General features: G+C 39.6%; 1 long non-coding RNA gene across 1 annotated transcript in view; it reads right to left on the bottom strand.

Moving 5' to 3' along the window:
* Positions 1-24,090, bottom strand: part of LOC120245212 — a 65,573-nt gene that overhangs the window by 693 nt on the left and 40,790 nt on the right. Inside the window, exon 3 of the long non-coding RNA XR_005531731.1 lies at positions 2,623-2,777. This is a non-coding gene — a long non-coding RNA (uncharacterized LOC120245212). The remainder of the gene's footprint in view (positions 1-2,622; positions 2,778-24,090) is intronic.

Raw genomic sequence — 24,090 nt, 5'->3', positions numbered from 1 at the left:
CACAAGCTGCCTAGCCACCCTCCTGTGCATCTCTCCCTCTGTGTGCTTCATGGACAAGCTCCTCTAGAAAAGTATTCCTATTGGGCAAATGTTCCCTCCTGGATCCTTACGAGGCTGCTGGCCAGAAAGAGAGGACACACATGGTAAGAGGGTGCATTACAGAAGTACTTGTACTGAATTCTCTGCAAACATCCTTTTCTTCCCCTTTAAATGTATTGAGGAACCAAAAAACGCTTCCTTTATCTCTGTTCCCCCCAGTCCCTAGCATGTGTGTCCCACAGAGTACTAAATGAATATTGGTTATGTGACCCTAAGTTAGTCAAGGCAGTGGACTGAGCAGTGGAGAACAATCTAGAAAGTAGTGGTAAAGGAGGCATGGGTCTCAGTAATTCACAATGAAAACAGCATGGGAATCCCATGGGCATGAGGGAGTCGTGGTCTTACCATGGGCACAGGGGCTCTGATTCTACCAGACCCCAAGCTGTCCCCTAACAAAGAGGCCAGAAGCGGGTTCTTACTATCATGTGGCCCTTCCACCCTGCTCCAAAACACTGGACCTGAGAATTGCTGACCAATTCTAAGGATATGCAAATGAGCAAGAAAGTGACCTCCTTGATTATGGCCTCTAAAAGATACCACTTTCAGGACATTCAGGAAAAGATGAAGAAAAGACTCATTTCCACTCACACAGCTTATAAATTCCCTTCTCCCTGGGAGCCACAGTTTTACATTCTTTGGCATGTGTGATATGGAGAGAAGAATAGTGACATCTTCCTACTGGAATCTCTTCAGTTCTGCACTTTTGCTGAAAGCATAATAAATATTTTCTTTTTATTCTCCCACATCATTTTCTTAACTCAGATTTTTTTTAAATGGGAGAATAACACAAAATAATTGGCAATAGACTGACATCACTTTATATCTAGGTTCAGTTTCTCATCTCACAAATGTTTCATCTTTAGAATGTTCTTTTTATTTGGGAAAGAAAGATTTAAAAGACTCCACAAGAAATTGAATGGGCAAAAATGTTGTGATTCTGTGAACTACATAGAGTGCATCAGTATATCCTTTCTCTTGAGTTCATTTTGAAGCTAGGCGTGGCATTGAATATGATTACATTCTCCACATTTCTGGTTGGCATACTTCATCCAGACCCTATCACACAGCACAATATCAGTGTCTTCTGATTTTCCAGCACCCCCACTGATTAAACAGCAAGATCATTTTTCCTGGTCCTGTAATGATTTTGCAGTAAAGGGCAGAATTGATTTCAGAGCTATGACTCAGGGCCTGGTAAAATATTGGCCAAGAAGTGGGTGTAAGCCGCCACTGGCATTCTGAAGATTTCTGTACCTTGTTAGCAACTAAAAATACTCATGTAACCAATTATGCTAATTTAAGGAAAACATCTGTGTTATTTGACTACTTACAGCTTTTTTCTTAGGAGTCTTTAAAAAATTAAGTAGTTTCCTATTTTAATACTCTTCATTCATCCATCTTGTAAGGAAGAAAGTGGGCTGGTCTAATTAATAAGGCCTTTTGTTTTGCAAGCCTACTATGTATCTGTCACTGTATAGGGATAAACAAAAGAAACATAGTATTTCACTTAGCCTTCCAGGATTTATAGTTTAGCTTAAGGGGCTGGAAACAGCTTGTTCATTAAGCAAAACATTCCAAAGAATGGTCAAGGTGGCCAGTGCTACTGGAGCTCAAGAATGAAGGTGACTGTGTGTTCTGTGGTATACGAGGGGACAATGTAGTGAAAGAGAAGCTTCCACACCAGCTGAGCACAGGCCATGCTGAATCACCCAGACCACTGGGGCTTCAGCCACAGGCATCTCTCACTGTTAGAGGGAGGCTATAGAGAGCTTTTTGCTGCACAGCCTCTAGCTCCTGGCTCCCTCTTTCTTCAATCTCATGGAAGGAGCAAATGTTTTTTTGGCTTTGGGCTGTAACACTGAATATGATTCAGGAACAATAAATTGCTCCTCCCTCATACCTCACACTGCCCACCTGTGAAGCTCAAACACAGCACTAAAGAGCCTCAGTGATCTGATCCCAGCCTGCCTATCCAGATATTCTTCCCAACAACATCCCTCCATATTCTTCTGCACCTCAAAACCAACTTCTTGACACCTGTTTCCCTGGGTCTCTAAGTCCTGGACTGCCTGACTGAAAAGAATCTCTCTCCAACTATTCCAATAGCACTTTGCTTATAGCATTTATCATACTCTTCACCATTGTACCTTGACTTGAGTTCTCTGCAAACATCCTTCTCTTCCCACCAAACTCTTTGAGGAGCAAGGAAATGTGCTTTTCATCTCTGTCTGCCCCCAATTTCCTTGCATGTCTCTCTCATAGAGTACTCAGTACTCAGTACATTTGTTCCATGACCCTAAATTAGTCAAGACAAGAGCCTGAGCAATGGGGAAGAATCCAGAAAGGTGGTAAAGGAGGGTCTGGCTTTCAGCAACATGTTCAGAAGTGGTCTAATTTAAGACGTTGATTGTCAAGATCTTTCCCATTAGCAATGATTCTTTTATGTAAACAAATGGTAGTTGAATACAAACATAGCTTTGAAAATGTTTTAAATTTTCATTTGAAGCTAAACATAGAACTGACTGGTTTAATGTGATCCTTCCTCTTGAACATTACTCCACTCCCAGGCAACAGACCCCAGCTCAGCAATCTGCCCACCAATGCACCAAGCTTGGAAATGGCTCAGATGGGCAGGAACATGGCTCAGTGCCTCTCTCCTGGCCCTACCGGCTAACTGCCTGAGGTAAGAAATAGAAATAGTTAAAAGAGTTTTTAAAAGAAAATAGTTTTTTTAAAAAGGTGAAATGTGAGTAGTAATGATTTTCAGTAATATTCAACAAAACCTTGTGTTAATAGAGCTACGTAGCAAACTATTTGCGGTTACAACAACCCCTTTTGGAAGAAAAGTTTAACTACTTAAGTAGCAATCTTTCTAAAATTAATTATAAACTGCTTTCTAAGACAGAGCACGTGGAACTGAATTTAATCTCCTTTGTAAATAACCCATTATAGTCATTATGAACATCAATGCAGTTAGTTAACTGCGCAGACTGCCCAAGGCATGCCAACTTCTTTGCATTTTCACTCAGTATTCCTGGACAGCTATGATTAGAGCAGCTGAACCCACTGCTGGTTTTTCTGACTCCTTTCATACTTCCAGCATTCCAGCCCTTACTAGTCCTAGTAAGTCTGCCTAATATAGCCCCTAACTTCAGAGCCCTTTCCTGCTCCCATCCCATATGACTGCCTCTGAATTGCTTTGTTAGAATGACATCCATAATACCCAGAAAGAGCTGAGTGATTCTTCAATAAACAGAAACTTTGCAATGAAATTTTTGGCTACCCAAGAGACCTTTGTTCACTGGTTCTTGGTGCTCAGCTATGTTTTCAGATGACTGGAATCCAAGCAGAGTGGAATCTGAATAGGCAAGCTTACGTTGACATCATTAGTCAGGTTAATATATCTCATCATAGATAAGAAAGGAAATGCTTTCTTTGGTGATTCTTGATGATGTTCATTTCATACTGGGAAATCTTGTTTAAGAAGAAAAGTTTACATGCTGTTCCCTCTGCCTGAAAGGTTCTCTTTCTCTACCTAGCAAAATTTTAATTATCTTTTAAGACTCAAGACTAAGTGTCCTTTTCCTTGATTCTCCCTGGCAAAATCAGCCTTTCTAGCCTTCAAACTCCCAAAGAGCAGAAGTATTTGACCTAATAGACTGTGAGCTATTTGAGGTTGGGAAGTACACTTTAGTCATCTTTGGACATCCAGGACCTAATACAGGCAGTGATATTTAGTGCTTAAAATATCTGTGAGTAAATGTATGTATTTTTGATTATTCCATTTTATGGCCATTTTAAGGTGTGATAAAGATGTGTACATAGTTCAGAAGAGTACCAGGAAGGAATAGGTGTGAAAGGGGGAAAGGCAAGTAAGTCAGGGAATAGACAAGGAGAAAGAGAATGCGTAAGCAATGGGGGGGATATGTTCAGGGGTACATGATTTGACAGGTCCTAGAGCGCTGCATTTTCCACTCTTACTGACTTTCATTTGTTTAAGCCGCACATTTCCAGGTCAAGGGTGTAGTTCCTTTCTTACCTGTCCCTTGAGATGCTAATTAGCTTTCAAAACATTGTTTATAATCTTTAATTTTTCCTAAACCTTACTCTTTTTTAATGTTTCTTTTTTTTTTTTTTTTTTTTTTTTTTTTAGAGAGCACAAGCAGGGAAGGGGTTAGGTGGAGGGGGGAAAGATATGGAGAAAGGTGGGGGAAGGGCAAAGAGAGGTGGGTGGAGGGACAAAGAAAGGTGGGGGGAGAAGGAGAGAGAGGGGGACAAAGGATCCAAAGGGGGCTTTATGCTGACAACAGCGAGCCCAATGAGGGGCTCAAACTCCAGAACCATGAGATGATGACCCAAGCTGAAGCTGGAAGTTTAACTGACAGAGCCACCCTCCTAACCTTAACTCTTAAAGCTTCAAGGCTAGTAATCCCTCAAGCCTCCTCTCCTGACTCAGAATTTCAAGTCTCCAAACCCACTCCTTCTGTGTTATCATCAGAATAATTTGGTCAGAATGCAGGAAACATTTCTGTCATCAAATTTTTTAGAGAGGTGAGAAGGAGAAATCATTTAAGGCTTGCAGTTTATCCTTGGTCAGAAGAAATTTGTTACCATCACCAAGGGAAATAAGTCACATAATTCTTTGGACTGTACAAATTACCCCTTTATTTGAGGAGAGGTTAAAAAGGAAGGCGGGGGGATGAAGTTGCAAAGAGCGTATTTCATATGATCTATAAAATCAAAAGGCAAACAGCAGGGAGTCACAGATAGCAATCTGGGATTTATAGAAAGAAAATATCAAACGTATGAATTCCATGGTTTTGAACTAATTTATTCACCATGAACCAATCTTACCATTCATTAGCTTCACCCCAGAGACAAGACTGAATGTCAACTATTTTCCTGACCTATAAATAATAGGTGCCACTTGCTTAGAAATGAAACTTAGTTAGGACATAACAAAGTGAATCAATATGACTGTTACAGAACTAAAAAAAAAAATAATAATAACAAGCTAAGTCCTGAATCTTTGGGGAGAGGAAGATTCTCATTCCTGATCTTTACAGAAAAAAATTTTTGACAGGAAAATTGATGAATTATCTTTTAGCAGGACTGTTTGAACCAAAAAATAGTCTAAGAATGTGCAATAAAAATTCACACTCCATCATTTGTTAAACCTGAATGAATAGCTGGGAGCAATGATATTACCTCATAGGTTAATTAATGATGATGGTGTACAGGTGGGTGTGGCAAGACTGAGTTCTTAACAATGGAATGTTAGTAGAATGTATGCCATTTTCAGGTCTGGCCCTAAAAATCCTGCCTTGCACATTCCTCCATTCTTTCTTCATTTCTATTTTGGGATGGAGAGGACTATGGTGATTTGGAAGTCACTTGTTCAGTATGGCAGAGCCTCTGTCACCATGAGCCCCTGAATGACTGCAAGGAGCAGAGCTCCCACCAATCAAGCTGAAGTCTACATTCTGAGCTGTTACACGAGCAATGAATGAACTTTAAATTCTCTATGTCACTACATTTTGGAGTTTTATTTGTTAGAGAACCCTATATGGTGTGTGTGTGTGTGTGTGTGTGTGTGTGTGTATTCCACCTTTATTTCATCTTTTAAAAGTTTTAATAAAAATAATACAGTCATTAAAGAAAAAATATTATAAATACAAAGAAGTAAAAAAAAGGAAATAAAAATCTATAATTACTCAGCATAATGAGACATACTGTAACAAAACAGGGATCACACTTTATTTGCTATTTTGTAAGACACTTTTTTTTACTTAAAAAATATCATGGGGGCACCTGGGTGGCTCAGTTGTTTAAGTGTCTGACTTCAGCTCAGGTCACGATCTTGTTGTTTGTGAGCTTGAGCCCCACATCTGCTTCTCTGCTGTCAGTGCAGACTCCACTTTGGATCCTCTGTCCCTCTCTCTCTCTGTACCCCCCCCACTACATTCTCTCTCTCTCTCTCTCTCTCTCTCAAAAATAAATAAACATTGGGGCAACTGGGTGGCTCAGTCAGTTAAGTGGCCAACTTCCACTCGGGTCATGATCTTGCAGTTCTGTGAGTTCCAGCCCTGTGTTGGGCTCTGTGCTGACAGCTCAGAGACTGGAGCCTGCTTCAGATTCTGTGTCTCCCTTTCTCTCTGCCCCACCCCTGCTTGCGCTCTGTCTCTCTCTGTCTTTCAAAAATGAGTAAACATTAAAAAATTTTTTTAATTTAAAAAATAAACATTAAAAAAATACCATGAATATCTTCCTTCTGTGTCATTAAGTAGTATTCCGCCACATTATTTTAATCAGTGCATGATGAAAGTTACACAGATCATTGGGAAAACACAGTAGAAAGATAGCATTATTTCTGTTCACAAACATTTGAACCTAGAATAACTCAGGCAATAGTTGTCCTCAGGATGCTTAGGTCCTGGATTAATAAGTGGCCACTTGGAAAATTATATATGGTTCTGGTACACGGCTATTGAACCATTTGATATTATGGTAGAAGTTAAGGCGCTGTTACAACAATAACAAAAATCTTTGTCAGAAAGCGAGGAACATTTCTGTCATCAGAAATTTCAGACGGGGTGAGCAGGAATAGTTGTTTAAGGACCATGACTTATCCTTGATCAGCAGGAATGTGGTAGCACAGTCTGGCAAATGTGTGCCAGCTTGGCACCTCTGCTTTCCCTCACAGGAACAAGGGAAGTCCAGGGTAAGAAGTTTTTGAAAGAAGTTAAAAATCATTCCCTCTGCTCACATGTCCTCAGTTAGAGCTCAGTTTCAATGGCCAGATCTAGTTTCAAGGACATCTGGAAAAGGAAGTCTAAGAAGAGTAGCCTTGTATTCACCAAAAACTCCACAGTATGGAAGAAAGAGAGAAAAAAATGGGTGGGGAGAAGGTAGCAATCTGCCCAAAGTTAGCATAGAGCACAATGTTTGAGAACAGGAACTCTGCCTCAGTCGCTTTTTTTTTTTTTCCTAAATGTTTACTTATTTATTTTGAGAGAGTGTGTACATGAGCAGAGAAGGAGCAGAAAAAGGAGAGAGCGCGAACCCTAAGCAGGCTCTGTGATGCCAGATGCAGGGTTTAATGCTATGAACTGCAAAACTGTGACCTGAGCCAAAATCAAGAGTCGAATGCTTAATTGACTGAGTGACCCAGGCACCCTGCTTCAATGGCTTTCTAATAGTGATTCACATCCTCGGCTAATTATTAAGCTATGTGACCTAAGAATGTTACTTAACCTCAGTTTGCAAAATGGAGATGTTAAAATTCACACATTTGCTATGGGAATTAAATGATTTAATTTATACGTAGTGCTTATGAAATGTTGGCTATAATTACTTTATATCCAGAACCAACAGAAAATCGATAGCATGTGGCCAGAAGAGAAAAGTGAACATAATACTTGTAAGGAAGCAAACCATGCTGCCCAGATTTGCCCTGGTGCTTCAGTTTCTTCACCTGGAATGTGGGAATTATCATTAGTATCTACCTCAGAGCAATGTGGTAATGATTACATGAGTTAACTGGGAAATATGTAGTGCAGAGCCTGGCACATAGCAAGCACTACATAAATGTTAGCTTCTACGCATCTTTAGTGTTGCCAGAGAAAAATATCCAGGATTTTTATAAAATCCACTTATTCACTGGAGTCCCTGTAGATGACTTACACCACCACATATACTGACAATCACACTAAATATCACACCATTTTCTGTTCTTATTCCCAAGTACCAAAGTCTCTCTTCTTTCCAAAACCAGTAGACTGGTATTCTACAGCAGAACAGGTGGGAATACATCCATCACCCAAATTGGACAGGAATCACATCCTCATCCAACTTCATTTCCTTTAGAAGAGTCATCCATGTTCCCATACATCTTCCTTGACTCTAATACAGGCTTCTGAATGAATAAAACTGTTCTTTCAGGTAATGTATTTTCCCAAAGAACATCCCTGTTGATTCTGAGCCTTTGGGATTGAAAGTTATTTTCAGAATCCAGAATTGAATTAGGCCTTGTCCTTCTTTCCTATTATTTTTACTCACTGCATTCTTGAATAATGATATATGCCAAAAAAAGTGCTTAAGGATGATGACAACACTTTATCTGCAATTAAAGTTATTCATTTAAATTAAAGGTAATTTGTAATCAGAAAAAAAAAATCAAGAAGGTAAGAACACCTCCCTGAAAGTCAGATTCTATCAATCTATTTCATCTCTGATAAATGTGATTCGTTTGTGGATCATTTGCTTTTGTGGAGAATTGCTTTTCTAGAATAGGTGTCATAAGTCAAAATTATGTAAGCTGAAAATGATTTTTCCATAGATGCAAAGTCATATTCAGGTACTAAATTCCTAATCAAATGTTCAATGCCTAACTTTTTATTAAAACAGACCTAAAAACTACATTTAGTCAATTAGGAATCATATATTTATTATATGCTACAAAATATTTAATGTCATGCACCAAATTTTATCTTCTGCATAATTTCTGCCTTATTTCATTGTGCAAACGTAAAGGTAAAGGAACACCTTCCTTGAATTTAGAAGGGCTCTGTCTTTTCTAACGTTTTATTTGAAGCAATTTTAGACTTACAAAAATGTTACAAAAATCCTACATGTAGTACCATATCCCTTTCACTGATTTTCTCCTAATCTTCTCCTACATAATCACAGTACAATTGTTAAAACCAGAAAATTAACATTAATACCATGAAACTAAGTAATTTATATATCTTATATGAAGATCACAAAGTGTTCCATTATTATTGTTTTTCTGGTCCAGGATCCAACCTAGGGTCTACATTACATTTAGTTGTCCTGTCTCCTAGTCTTTTCAGTTTGGAATAGCTATTCAGTCTTTTATGAACAGTATAGGCCAATTATTTTTGTAGGATATCTCTCAGTTAGAATTTGTCTAATTTTTTCCTCATGATTAGTTGAGGTTATGCATTTTTGGCAAAAACACCACAGAAGTTCAACCATCTAGTGCATCACATCAGGGGGGTACATGATATCTGTTTTATCATGGTGAGGTTGATTTTGATCCTTTGGTTGAAGGGATATCTCCCAGGTTTCTACTCTATAAAGTTACTATTTTCCTCTGGTGCCTGGGTGGCTCAGTCATTTAACTGTCCCACTTCAGCTCAAGTCATGATCTCATGATGCACGAGTTTGAGCCCCTTGGATCCTCTGACCCATTGTCTCTGCCCCTCCCACTTGTGCTCTCTCTCTGTCTCCCTCTCTCTCTCAAAAATAAACATTAAAAAAAATCTTTTAAAGTTACTATTTTCCCTTTCTAATTAATAATATCTTGAGGGGCATATATTTTAAAACTATACAGGGGTGCCTAGGTGGCTCAGTCGGTTGAGCGTCTGACTTCGGCTCAGGTCATGATCTCACACTCTGTGAGTTCACGCCCCGCAGTCGGGCTCTGTGCTGACAGCTCAGAGCCTGGAGCCTGCTTCAGATTCTGTGTTTCCCTCTCTCTCTGACCCTCCCCTGCTCATGCTGTCTCTCTGTCTCTCAAAAATAAATAAATGTTAAAAATTTTTTTTTAACTAACAACAGGTCATTAACAAATACCTGTTCCTCATGATATCTTCAGCCAGTAATTTTGGCATCCATTGATGACACCTGTAACAACTATTATAGTGGTATATGCCAGAGAGTGATTTTCCTATTTCCTTCATCCATTACACATTTTAAAATTGGTATTCCATTATAAGGAAGTTCTCTCTCATTATTATTATTTAGTTATTTATTTACATTAATATGGACTCTTAGATATTTATTTTATGCTATGGGTTATTTGTTATTTTGTTGTTACTATCATTATTTATTTTGTTTTTCAAAGTGTTTCAGATTTGGCCAAAGGAGCTCCAGAAGAGCTTAAGGGTTTCACAACTGTCTCTTGGGAGAATTACAGAGGAAACCTAAAGCCACCTGAGGGTTTTTGAGAAAACTGATCAGGGGACGTGTTTTGTCATTCTCTTATTCATTGTAATAATTTCCTGTAGGAAGTACAGTATTAGAGGTGAAGCTTGGGACTCTGTTCAAAGTTGCCTGAAAGACATTCACTTGCGTGCTTACTGCCATAAGTCCAAGAAGTATTAACATGAGTTAATATCCTTTGGAGTTTCTCCATTCTAATGTACAAAACTTTCATCCCTTTTGGGAAGTCAAATTCTCCCATAGGTGAAGAAGTGTCCAATAACACTTCTTGTTCTTCTCTCCAGCGTATCATTATAAGCTCCTCCCCAAAGGGAAGGAGCGTTGCCAATCTGATTACAGACTGAATACTGATTGGGCTGTGTTTTGCTACTGGGCAAGCTTGCTATGCCTTATAAAAGACACAGCTGCACCCTCCTTCCCTTGCTGCTCCTGTGGTGTAAGCTAGCCTTCCTTTGGAGCAAGACCTCTCTCAGGTCCATTCTTTTCCATTTTAGATAGCCATAGACATTGCCTTACTATTGTCAAGAAGAAATGAATCAAAAGCTTTGTTGGAGCTTCCCAGCCTAAGCCACATTTGAAAATACAGCTTTTCACTGGAAAACCCTGTTTTGGAGAGTATTTGGCACTTATTCCTCTGTTAATAAGCAGTACTTTATCTTTTTTGGGCAATTGCCTGGGCAATGCAGGCTCTTGGGGAAGAACTGTGATGAGTGGGGAAAAAGCAAGCTCAAAATCCTATCATCCTTGAATAGACATGCAATCATCCTGTGCAGCCCCATTTCTCATCCTTCCAGTCACTTGCTCATCCCAGATTACCATGCTGACAAGCTGCACCATCAGTGCAGATGAATCAGCCAATCATAACAGAGAGGGAAAATTCATTGCCTGGTCTTTGGATCAGCCACGCAGGAATCCTCTGCTAAAAGTGCAGATTTTTGGGCCTTGCCCCAAATGGAGTAATCAGGATGGTAGGTTCCAGGAGTCTACATTTTTATTTTATGTATTTTATGTTTTATTTTATTTTTGAGAGAGAGAGAGAGAGACCACAAATGGGGGAAGGGCAGAGGGGAAGGAGGACGGAGGATCTGAAGCAGGCTCTGCACTGACAGCAGTGAGCCCAATGTGGGTCTCCAACTCACAAGACACGAGCCTAAGTCGGACACTCAAATGACTGAGGCATCCAGGTGCCCTAGAAGTCTACATTTTTAAAACGCAGATGCCCAAATGATTTCTATGTGCATTAATTTTGAGAATCACAGTTCTGTTGGCAGGGCTTAAATTTAAATCATCTTCTTGAGAATGGGTGGTCCAGTCAGTACTGTGAGGTACCTTAGGTCTCCTCAGCCTGTCTTCTTTCTTGCTAACCAGGCTGTCATAGCCCCTTTTCTTTATGTAGCTTCCCAATGTGTAGTATTCTCTACCACCAGCGTAAATTTGTCTAAAAGACCAGATTTCCTAACCAAACTCTTACTCTTTTTAATACGACTTCTTGCCCTGCCTCATACTCTACCTGATTCTTGGTTGAAGGCATGACATAAAACCGCAAGTCTCTTGGGGACTGGATCCTACTCCCTGTCTGACACACTACAGTCTATAAACAGATCTTCCTGAATTGTACCACAGGAAGTCTGACTCCCAAGTTGTCCATTTCATGAATTTCTCCTGTGCAAATCCATACCCATAACTCAATATTTCAGGACATTATCTTCGGATCTGGAACTAGATCCCTAAACCTTCCTCAATGTACTTGGACAATTGTAAAGATCTTTTAAAGACAACTTCCCTTCCATTCTGTTGCCCCAATCTTTCTTGTCCCTGCTTTAACCTGCTCTCCATCAGATCCATTTGTCTGAGATCTCAATCTGCTCTTTGCCTTCCCCTCAAATATACATAGAAGAAAAAGACCAAACTCTGACATGTAGGATCACTTTTGACCTACTTTCAACCAAGCTTGTTAAAGGCAGGGGCCAAGTCACATTATTTTTTTTTATAATCCCCTGTTATACTCCCTATAATCCTATAGTATAATCTCTATAATACCAAAGCATCCTATTAAACTGCATTAAGAGGTTCCAGTTCCAGGTAAGATGGAGTAAGCATACTACCTGTCTTTCTGACTAAGTACAGCTATGGTATGCATGGGGCAGCAATTTGAGAATTCTGTGAAGTAAATAGTAGTAGGCAGATTAGGGAAAGAGATAGATTTGAAAATACCATTAGACTCACAGTGTGTTTATTATTTCTTCTCCCAACTCCACTCTCCTCTGGTCTGGACTCAAGGACCCTGGATGTGGGCATTGGTGTGGGTCAAGAGAGCTCCAAAAGAAGCCTTGTAGTTCAAAAAGAGGTAGGAGTCTCTTGAGAGTGACGGCAGAGATAATGGGTAGTTACAATGCCTAGTATATAGTTGGTATTGAAATGACTAATAACAGGGGCACCTGGGTAGCTCAGCTGGTTGAGAGTCCAACTCTTGATTTCAGCTCAGGTCATCATCTCACAGGCTCTGCACTGAGCATGGAGCCTGTTTGGGATTCTCTCTCTCCATCTCTTTCTGCCTCTCTCCCACTCACACATGCACTCGTTCTCTCTCTCTCTTTTTCTCTCTCAAAATAAAAAAAAACTTTTTAAAAGAAAGAAATGACTAATAATAATGATGATGATAATAAATTACTCAATGATAAAAGCAATAGCTAGTATTGATTACGTGTTAAGAACTCTTAAGCACTTTGTTTATTCTTATAAAAATTCCATAAAAGAGATATTAATATCCTATTTCAGGGGTCTGCAAACTTTTTCTGTAAGGGTAAGATAGTAAATATTTAATTTAAATCCTAGTTAGCTCACATACAGGGCAACCCATTGGTTTCAGTAGTTGAAGTCAGTGATTTATCCCTTACATACAACACCCAGTGCTCATCATAACAAGTGCACTCCTTAATGCCCATCGTCTAAGGTAGTAAATATTTTAGACTTTGTCTCTGTTGTAACTACTCTACTCTACTATTGTGGTGTCAAAGCAACTATCGATAATACATAAATAAATGGCATGGCTGTGTTCCAATTAAACTTTGCTTCTAAAAATAGGCAACAAGATTGGTTTGTGCCAAAGGCCATATTGCTGACCCCTTTTGTAATTTGAAGGTGGGAAACTGAAACCCAGGGAGGTTAAGATTGCAAGAGCTCATAAATGGCAGCATCTAGGTTCAAGCCTGGTTCTTGAGTCTGATTCTTAATTGCTATGGTACACTGATATTTTTGAGTCAATGAATGAATGTCACAGATGGACCCAAGTGATACCTTTGTCATGAAAACTTTCAGAATCCATGGGTAAATGCTGAATGTCAGAATGTGCCAAAGAAGATAAAAATTACAATTCTGAATGAAACCGTGTTAGTTTCCTATTGCTGCGATACCACATTGCCACAAACTTAGTGGCTCAAAACAATACAAATTTATGATCTTGAAGTTCTGGAGGTCAGAGGTCAGGCGTCACTCTCATTATGCTGAAATGAAGGTGTTGGCAGGGCCTGCATTCATTCTGGAGGGTCCAGAGAATATATTTCCTTGTCTTTTTTCTACTTCTAGAAGCTAACCACATCCCTTTGGCTGTGGACCCTTTCTCCATTCCCAAAATCAGCATAGCACCTCCAAACCTCTCTCCCTCTCTGATTGACCCTTCTGCTTCTCTCTAATAAAGTCCCTGTGATTACACTGACCCACCTAGATAATCCAGGATAATCTCCTCAGCCCAGGATCCTTGATTTACTCACATCTGTAAAGTCTCATTTAGCATGTCAGGTAACATTCACAGGTTTCAGGGATTAGGACAGGACATCTTTGAGGGCCTATTTTTTTCTGCCTACCACAAAGACTTTCAGGACAAATAGCACTGACCTGGCAGGTTTTCTCCACTAATTTCTGCTCATAACACCTTTTGCAATTTGAGTGAAAGCAGACCTGGTACTAAACTGTGCCATCAAGCTTTTATGCATAAGTATGCTCAGCACAAGCTATAGTCAAAGGAGAAATAAATAAAACACATTGGGACATGAGATAAACCCAGAATAAAAGAGTGGATCACATTATCCAAGTCTAACCACCAAAATAAATGAAAATGTAAGCCCTTTAAAAAAAAAAACGGTGATGTTAACATTTTATTTTTCTCAGCAAAAATCTCAGCTCTGACATTTTGCTGGTATCTGAAGGCCATCCATTTTAGTTTGGGTTTTCAGGGAAGCATATGTTAAGACAGAATTAGAGATGCAAATATTTATTGGAGGAGATGATTGTGAAGGGTTAGGGGACACAGGAGCAGGAGGGAGCTGGGAGACACGGTAAAAGAAAAGGAAGAAGGAGGGAGTATTGTGAAGAAAGAGCCTTAGCTTAGTATAGCTTTGGGAAAGTCTCAGCAAGGCCAACAGGGAGCTCCAGAGAAAAGACTGCTCTTGAGAACTGTGACCAGACTCTTATTTTTCGGCTTTAGTTAATAATTTTTTTCATAACAAGGTTTCTTTTGGGGCACCTGGGTGGCTCAGCTGGTTGAGTGTCAGACTTTGGCTCAGGTCATGGTCTCACGGTTTGTGGGTTTGAGCCCCATGTCGGGCTCTGTGCTGACAGCTAGCTCAGAGCCTGGAGCCTTTTCGGATTCTGTGTCTCCCTCTCTGTCTGCTCCTCCCTGCTCTCTCTCTCTTTCTCTCTCTCTCTCAATAAATAAACATTTAAAAAATAAAAAAAAAAACACCTCTTTAAAAAAATAAAATAAAATAAAATACATCAATCAGAGTCTAGCCAGGAAACAGAGAATTTAAAATAGAGGGAATTGAATGGATTACATTGGTTAACAAGTGACAAAGGTGGCTGGGAATTCAACCAGGGAACAGTGAAGCAGCCAGTGATTAACAGCAACAGGAAGCTGCTGCCACACTTAGCCTGGAGGGACAAGGGGAGGAGATAGTGTTTCCAGAGATTGGAGCCCTGGAAACTGGGACCACTCCAGGCTTGTCCTGTGGAGGCTGCAGAGATGCAGCCACTGATAGAGACACTGTGAGGATGGAGAGGGAGAGATATCCTGGTTTCTCCTTCCTCTTGCTCTTCTGTCTTCTGCTACCACCTCCCATTGGCTAAATCCAGCCAGAAACCAGCTGACAAGAAAGCCTGGGAGATGCAGCCATCAGGCGTCAACCTCTAGAATACAGAGCAGGACAGAGAAAGAGAAGAGCTAGCCAGTCAAAGACACACTCAAGACATGTGTCCTGGCCAGCTTGTATGAGCCACCTGAATCACCTGTAAGGGAAGAGATTGCCCCAAAGACAGATAAGGTCACACAGATGAGTAGTTTCTCATCATGACATAGCATCACTGTTCTATAAACTGGCCTCAGATGGAGTTATGGAGTTATTTTACACACAGTCTGTCTTCTCTAAATGTACAGATAGCCTATATAGTGCTTCTTTGAAAATCAATTATTCATGATTTCATGATCATTCTTCCAAAGAAACTGGTATTGGTTCATTTGCCAAATATACATGCAAGAACCCTACATATAAACTGTAAATTACAGTAACCATATTTTCTAAAACATGAGGTCTTTCAAAGGATTTTGTGTCTCTTTAGGATTTAAAATAATCTAGAATATTTGAAATACTAGAATACTCAAGGGCAAAGGGACAAAATATTTGAAATCATACACTGCTTGAAAATTTTAAATTTAAGATCCTTGTTCCAATGTTACATTTGCTCCCAACTTCTAAATAAAACACATAATTATAGGAAAATGCATTGCAATCCAACTCAAAGCACCAAAACACATCTCTGTCTCCTACAAAACCTATAGTAGGAATGCTTCATCAGCTTATAGATTCCTGGGTCTCTTGGGTGGCTCAGTCGATTGAGCATCCGACTCCCGACTTCAGCTCAGGTCATGATCTCACAATTTGTGAAACGAAGCCCCATGTCAAGCCCTGTGGCAAGCCCTGCATTGGGTTCCATGCTCCCAGCATGGACACTGCTTGGGATTCTCATTCTCTTTCTTTCTCTCTCAAAATACATAAATAAACATAAAAACAAAGATTACTTTTGGAACTGAAGATCCAGGTAGATAAGGAAATATTTAAACAAATACTATCTTTATCTATGTAGAAGGAAATGGGTTAAAAATAATACCATCACGTGAGTAGCCCTGTCTTATGTGGTACAGTAACACATGGTCCTTAACAAGTACTCAAAAACCAGGTCAGAGGACAAACACCTATCTTCAAATCAAGTCATAACTTGGCATGCTGCTAGAAGGATTCACTTTTGTGTCAACAACCACAGATTCTGTCTGGATTGGCATTCCCCTCCTTTTCCTCTGGGTCTGGATTCAACTCTGAACATTCAGGGTCCCATTGGCCACTGTAAGTTTTAAACTCTTTTCCGAATCCCCTTCTCATATTCCTTGTTTAATTTGTTTCCTCTGGTTTGACCCCAATTATGGCTTCACACTCTTGATTTGTTGTACCAACTCCATCTCCTCCCTCTTGTTCCAACAAACCTCTTTGCTTCCAGTCCCAACCCCTCCTGACTTGCCCCACCTTCCCCCACTGTCCCCACAGTAAGATGTCTTACATTTGCACCAGTTCAGATAACTTTCCAAGCAAAGAATGACAATGGAGGTAACGTCATGTGACAAAAGCCAACCACTTAGTAGTGACTGCTCAAAATCCACTTTGGAAAGTATTCTGAGGCTAAAGTGCAATGCATATAAACTGAATTCTGGACTCATTTCCACTGTGGTGGGGTGAGCAGGGGTCCCCACACCTCCAACAAGGAATGTTCCAGACACCTCAAATTCAACTAAATTATGACACTATCTACCCAAGGATAGCTTCATATCCCACAGCTTAAGGGCTCAGGCCTGTAAGACTGCCCTGCCCTGATGTACTTCAGACCCCAGGTGCAAGCCCAGGTTGTTACCAGTGCTTCTGTCAGACCAATTACAGAATGGAGGTTCCTAACACCCCCTCCTCAGGTTCCATTAATTTGCCAGAGCAGCTCAGAAAACTCAGGGATTACCAGTTTATTATAAAAGGACACAACTCGGGAATAACCAGACTGTGCAGATGCACAGGGAGGGCGTGGGGGATGAGGGAGGAGCTTCCACAGTCCAGCTGCATTGTTCTCCCAGCACCTCCACTTCCAGGTTCACCACCCTGGAAGCTCTTCAAGCTCTGTCTTTTTAGGGTTTTACAGAAGCTTCATTATATAGGCATGGTTGAGGCAATCATTTGCCATTGGTGGTTGAACTCGGTCTCCAGCCCCTTTCTCCTCCCAGAAGGTTAGAGGTCAGAGAGTGGGACTGAGAGTTCTAACCCTCTAACCACAGGCTTGGTTCTCCTGGCAACCAGCCCCCATCCTTAAGTGGGGTCCAAAGTCACCTCATTAACATAACAAATAACATCTTTGCTGTTCTCAACACTTAGGAAATTCCAAGGATGTTAGGAACTCTGTGCCAGAAATAGGGAGGAAGACCAACTATATGGTTCTCATTATAAATCACAATATCACAGCATATCGCAATTAGCACGACCTGCCAAGCAAAACATAGTTTTAGAAATAATGATGATGCCAGCAAGAGCATCAAGAGTAGCAAGAGTTTCCAATGTTTGAAGGCTTGCTGGGCTTAAGCACTTTGCATACATTCTTATTTAGTTTTCATGTTGAAGAAAATGAGGCTTCAATTGACCAACTAAGCAACTTCCCAAGGTCACACAGTTAGTAAGGGGAAAACCTGTGATTTGTTTTGATAGATCAAGTCTATCAAGAACCCTGGCTCTTTGGTCAAACACATGTTGATATTCTGAATAAGATATTGGAGGGCACCTGTTCCCATGGATGGGGTTGGGAGGAGCCTCATCTCTCACCTGGTGTGTAGTAGTCAGTAAATCATGTGTTTGTCAATTGAAATCTACTTATTCAGAACTATAAGGAAACTGGCAGAGGGGGGCTGGGGAAATCACAGGCTATAACACTTAACCAATGTGATGGGGCACCGAATGAAAGAGTTTAATGGAAAGATATGGTAAGAAAGATTGAGAGGAGAGAGTAACTGATATCCTTATTTAAATGCAGTGTTAAGAACAAAGCAGTCAATTTACTGCTTCAATCACTGAACCATGTGTTGGACACTTGGAGACCCTAAAACTTGAAGTTGTACCCAATTCAGGTACAGTGTTTTCTAGGAGAGAAGTTTGGCAAAGGAACTTCAACTTGCAACTTACTATCTGCTTACTATCCAGAGATTTCTCTAGCTCTATTCAAACTTTCCAGCACCACATGACGGTACCCAGCCAAAGGATCTCAACAGAGCTCAGACAGGATAGAAAAGGGAACAAATCCAGGTCTGTGCTCTAGTCAGAGCTCTATCAGCCTTGGAGGAAAAGTGTCTTTTCACTAATTGGTTTACCCAGAGGGTATATGTTTTTTTTTTTTTTTTTTAATTCAGGTGAAAAATAGCTACTGCTCTGCTTGAAGACTCAATTTTTATTTTGCCTCACCAGATGAGATTTTTTCTATCCTATAGTTCCTTAAACCTTTCTTTGGGAGTGGAATGAGCTAGAGATGTGGTTTGTTTATGTTGTTACTTTGATTATTTATTAACAGCCTCAGTGAAGAAGCACCTTGCTAGAATCTCTAGAAATCCTATTGATGTTTCTGAAAAATACATTAAATGGTTACTGGTAGGTCAAAAAGATATGTGGATACATTTCTAACAGAATTAGGGAGAAACTAGAAAATTTTGGAGTAATGATTTATCTACTCCAGGTTACAAAATCTCAGAGAGAGACCCACTCTATTGTAGAGATGTGCTTCAATGTTTAATAGCCTTCTTACCAGCAGCAGGTACTGAAAATTTTTTTTTTCTCAAAAATAATTATGGCACTTCTACCATATTCAAGGATCCATGTACAGGAACACAAAAAGTCCACAGTTGGCCTTACAGAGCTGTGATCTCACAGTGGACACCCAATGACTGTATGAATCAATGACCCAGGCCCTATTTCAGTCTTTTAAGACACTTGCCATATTGCCTTGTTCAAGACAGTATTGATTTTGACTGATTAGATCCCTCCTCTCATAATATCCAGTCAAGATCTAATTACTTTATTCAATAAATATTAATTGCCTTAAACTATCAAATTACAACAAGGCATGATTGTACAAGGCACCCAGATATGGCACTGAAATGTTTAAAAACAGAGCCAAATGGCTCAACACATTTATATGATAAGAAGGATTTATCCTTCTCTTTCCTTACAGATCTTTTATCTCATCACTAGAGGAATATAGAAGTCTATGCTTGGAACCAACTCAACTCCATTGCACCTGCACTGTACCCCCACGTCCATAAACAATGCTACTGTTAATCAAAGACCCTTAGTTACAGCAGGAGAAGACTAATTCTGCAGGAAGCACTCTCAGAAGCCACACCTAGCACATGCAGGACAGACAGGCTGGAGTGAGATTCATCAGATTTCCACTGGGCTAGTTTAGCTTTAACCTATTTTACTACCACTTGGTCAGTCCACTTTTTTTTTTTTTTTTTTTTTTTTTTTTTTGGCCTAATGTTCTTATTTCTTTTTGCTGGATTCCAAATCCCTGGTCATGGCTGGAGAAGCTTGGTCCAGAAAGACTGCTATTTCCCTGGATACTGTATCCAGAAGGACCTCAACAGTCTTTGCAACATTGTTTTCCTTTCTAAAGGGAATCATTTTAACCATTCAATAAATAATTGTAAAGTATCCAATATATACCTTGAAAAACAAAGTTGCAGTAGAAGGGAAAGTCAGAGACTATAGAAATATAATGTGAGGAGTGTGGCAAACAAATATGAAGCACTGTACAAAAGTGAAGGGAGGGTGTCTATTTTAGAAGAGGTTAAGAAGAAAGATCTCTTTGACAGTGTAACATTTGAGCAGACAGCTGAAGGGCTGAGAAAGTAAGCCAAAGGGCTGTTGAAGGGTGGAAAAACATTCCAAGCAAAGAACAGCAGACGCAAAGACCCTGAGGCAAAAATGGGATTGTTAAGGTTAAGGAACAATAAGGAGACTAGCAAGAACTCCAGGGGAGTAATTTAGTGAAAGAGCTGTAGGAGATAAGGTCAAAGAGGTAATGGAGGGCCAGTGGCTTTTACTCTGAAGAAGATGGGAAGGCATTGGGGGATTTTGAGAAGAGAAAAGATATAGCCTGACTTAGATTTTAAAAGAAATTTTAGGTTTTAAAAACTACTGTGCTGAGAACAGACTGGAACAAGGGGCTGTGGGGAGGTGGCAAGAGTCATAGTAGGAAAACTAGTTAGGGGACAGTTGTAATAAATAACCCAGGAAAGGAATCATGGTGGCTTAGACAAAGTGGTAGCAGTTGAGGTAATGAAGTGGTCAAATCCTGAATTTGTTTGGAAGAGGGAACCAAACCGGATTAACTGATGGATTTTATGTCAGGTATGAGATAAAGAAAGACTGAAAAATGACTGCATGTTTGGAGACTGCGCAACTGGATGGACGGAGAAAGACCAAGTTTAAGGGTTGAAATAAGAAGTTACGCTTCATACATGCTCAATGTGAAATACCCATTAGTCATTCAAGGAGAGGTATTGAATAGGGGAACCAAGAAAATGGTCTGTTGGAAGCCACTAAAAACTGTTTCAAGGAGGAGGTAGTATTGTTTCCAAATGTTGCTGGAAAGATAAGTAAAAAAAGGACTGAGAATTAATTGGTCCTCAGGTTTGGCAATTTAGGGCAAAAGCCTGTTTGAGATGGATTCAAAAAAGAATGGAAGAGAGGGAAATAAAGACAGTGAGTGAAGACAACTCTGCCAAATAATTGTTGAAAATTGGAGCAGAGAAATGCATGATAGTTGGAGGGGCTGGGCTCTTTTCTTCTCACTCTGAGAATAGATAGGAATAGATAGGATAGAATATAGATAGAATAGATAGGAATCTCTTACTGAAACACTTCCAACACTCATTCTTCACCTACCCATGACCAATCAGTTTCTTCCTATCTACCCACAGCAACTCAAACATGTAACCTCCTTTCCTTCCCATTTTCTAGCTTATAACCTTGTTGATTTTCCTTGATTTCAACCAGTTTTCTCCATCATGATTCCCTTGCTTCACTAGTTTATTCACTCAACAAGCATTTAATGCGCCATGCATTGAGCTGGTTGCTAAAGTTACAAGGGTGCCTAAGACCTAGTTCCCACCTTCGAAATTCACACCAGCTAGTTAAGGAAGAAAAACAGTAAAACAATAATTATGATAGAGTGTGATGTGTATAAAATAGAGCCTGAAGCTTAGTATAAGGGGAGGAACATGGAACAAAGCAGAGGAAGCTATGAATTCTATCTTCATGGAGAAGTCAAGCAAGAGCCGACAGAGGAGGCGATATTTGGTAATTTGAGGGGCACAAGGGTGAGTACTGGACCTCAGGGACAAGTAGGTGTTCAAATTATGACTCCTTTCTTGTTTTTCCTTTTTCCCCTTTATTCCCATTAATTATTCCCATATTTCTCACCCTCATGAACATTCACTTTGAGGTGTTTGATATTTGTCCTTGAATACATCTGCATCCTTATAAAATTTGGAGTGTAATTTTATGTGTGTACATGTTTATACTTTACGTAAATAGCATTATGCCATAGAGTTATTCTGTTTTGTACTTTTTTCACTCAACTATGTGATTTTAGGGCCCATCAGTATTACTCTATTGTACATCTAGGTCGTTGCTTCTAATTGTTGCATAATATTCAGCTATTTACTTACCATTTCCCCATAGGACAGTTTGCTTCCAACTCCCGACTACCTCAAACAACAATGCCGTAAATAGTCCCATAACTGTCCCTCACAGACCTCTACACAGATTTCTCTGGACCATATACTGAGAAGTGACTGCAGTGTTATAAGATATATGCATACTTAATTTCACTAAAAACTTTCAAGTTGCTCTCCAGAGTAGCTATAGCAGTTCAACCCACCAAGAGTGCTTAATGGCCCCCATTCCTGCACATCTTTATCAACATTTGCTATTATCTATATTTTTAATTTTTGCTAAAACATTAAATGAAAAGTGGTATTTCATTGTTGTGTTGATTTGTATTTTTGTGATTATTAATGAGATTGAATCCCTCTTCATATACCTGTCCATCCAGTTGCTTTCTACTTCTGTTCATACCCTTTGTCAATTTTTCAATTGTCTTTCTTATGGTTAGCAAATAATAATTCATCGATGATTTTTGACATTACATTTGCCTTCTCTTGGTTTGGCATTGGTCTATTAAATCTGTCGACGTGGTCTTGTGTTATATAGAAATTTTTAGTTTTTACATAGTCAGATCTATCAGATTTTTGCCTCATGGTTTAGGTGTGTGTGTATCACAAAGATATTCTCTTATATGTTCTTTTATTAAGTTAGTAGATTTATCTTTTGCATCTTTAATCTTTCTGGAAGGCACCTTGTCTGTTGAGTAAGCTAGGGGTTCAAGAAGGTGATGGCTGAACTTGAAGGATATCTATTCATGTGCATTTCTAGCTCTCTGATTCCCACTATTCTTAAGTCATTGAAAATAATTATTATCCTAGAATTGAAGACCTAGTGAAATTATCATCAAGAAGGAAGTCAAAGTGAAGACATCTTCATACAAACAAAAACTGAGAGAATGTTACCAGCAGGCCCTCATGGAAAGAAATACTGAAGGATGTACTTCAGGCCAAAAGAAAGTGATTGCAAATGGAAGAAATTAAGAGCACTGAATATGGTGTACATGTGTGTAAACATAAATGAGAATCATGTAAGACAGTAATATTATCATATAATGTTTAAAACAAAGCAAGAATTAAAATATTTAACATTTATATTATATTCCATCCCAAGAAGTAGATTGGATTTTAACCTGAAAGCGATGGGAAGCCATTTGGTAATATTTCTTTTATTTTTTTTTTTATTTAAAAAATGTTTTTTAATGTTATATTTATTTCTGAGAGAGAGAGAGACAGCGTGAACAGGGGAGGGTCAGAGTGAGAGGGAGACACAGAGTCCAAAACAGGTTCCAGGCTCTGAGCTAGCTGTCAGCACAGAGCCTGACGCGGGGCTCAAACCCACGAACTGTGAGATCATGACCTGAGCCAAAGTCGGATGTTTAACCTTAAGACTGAGCCATCCAGGTGCCCCAGTAATATTTCTTTTAAAAACAGTATTTATTCAACAGGTCTTGGAGCAGCTACTATCTAGGCTGCCTCAGACAAGGCAGACACAGACCTCACCTTCCTATTTCAATCAGAACTGGCAAAAGGATGGGAGGTGTAGGTTTTTGGGCAGGGCCGATCAGTAGATAGCTGTGTGGGGAACTGGGGTTACAAAAATGAAGCAGTGTAAGTAAATGAAGTCTAAGACCCAAATGAAGTATTAGACCCAACCAGTGGCAGAGCTCCACAGTACATAAAAAAGGCCTGGACTAGAGTGAGGAAAGCAAGGTCAAAGTTTAACAAGGTTCTGGGGCGCCTGGGTGGCTCAGTCGGTTAAGCGTCCAACTTCAGCTCAGGTCATGATCTCACGGTTCATGGGTTTGAGCCCTGCATGGGCTCTGTGCTGACAGCTAGCTCAGAGCCTGGAGCCTACTTCGGATTCTGTGTCTCCCTCTCTCGCAGACCCTCCCCTGCTCATGTGGTCTCTATCTCTCTCTCAAAAATAAATAAAGTATTTTTTAAAAAAGTTTAAAAAGATTCTTCCTCTTAGGCTTGTGCAAGTACAGCGTTCACACCTGAGAAAAATAAAATTTTATTATAAATAACAACTCTATTAAGATACAATTTGCATACTATAAAATTCATCCTTTTAAAATGTGAGTTTTGATTTTTTTAATGCTTCTCATTATGATTTTTTTTAATTTTAATTTTAATTTTTTTTTTTACAAATAGTTTATTGTCAAATTAGTTTCCACATAACACTCAGTGCTCATCCCCACAAGTGTCCTCCTCCATGCCCATCCCCC

Source organism: Hyaena hyaena, unplaced genomic scaffold (genome assembly GCF_003009895.1).
Source record: "Hyaena hyaena isolate Hyena2069 unplaced genomic scaffold, ASM300989v1 scaffold_410, whole genome shotgun sequence".
In the NCBI taxonomy this organism is placed as follows: domain Eukaryota; kingdom Metazoa; phylum Chordata; class Mammalia; order Carnivora; family Hyaenidae; genus Hyaena; species Hyaena hyaena.
Note: the sequence above shows the minus strand (reverse complement) of the source record. Positions and strands in the feature narration are given on the sequence as shown.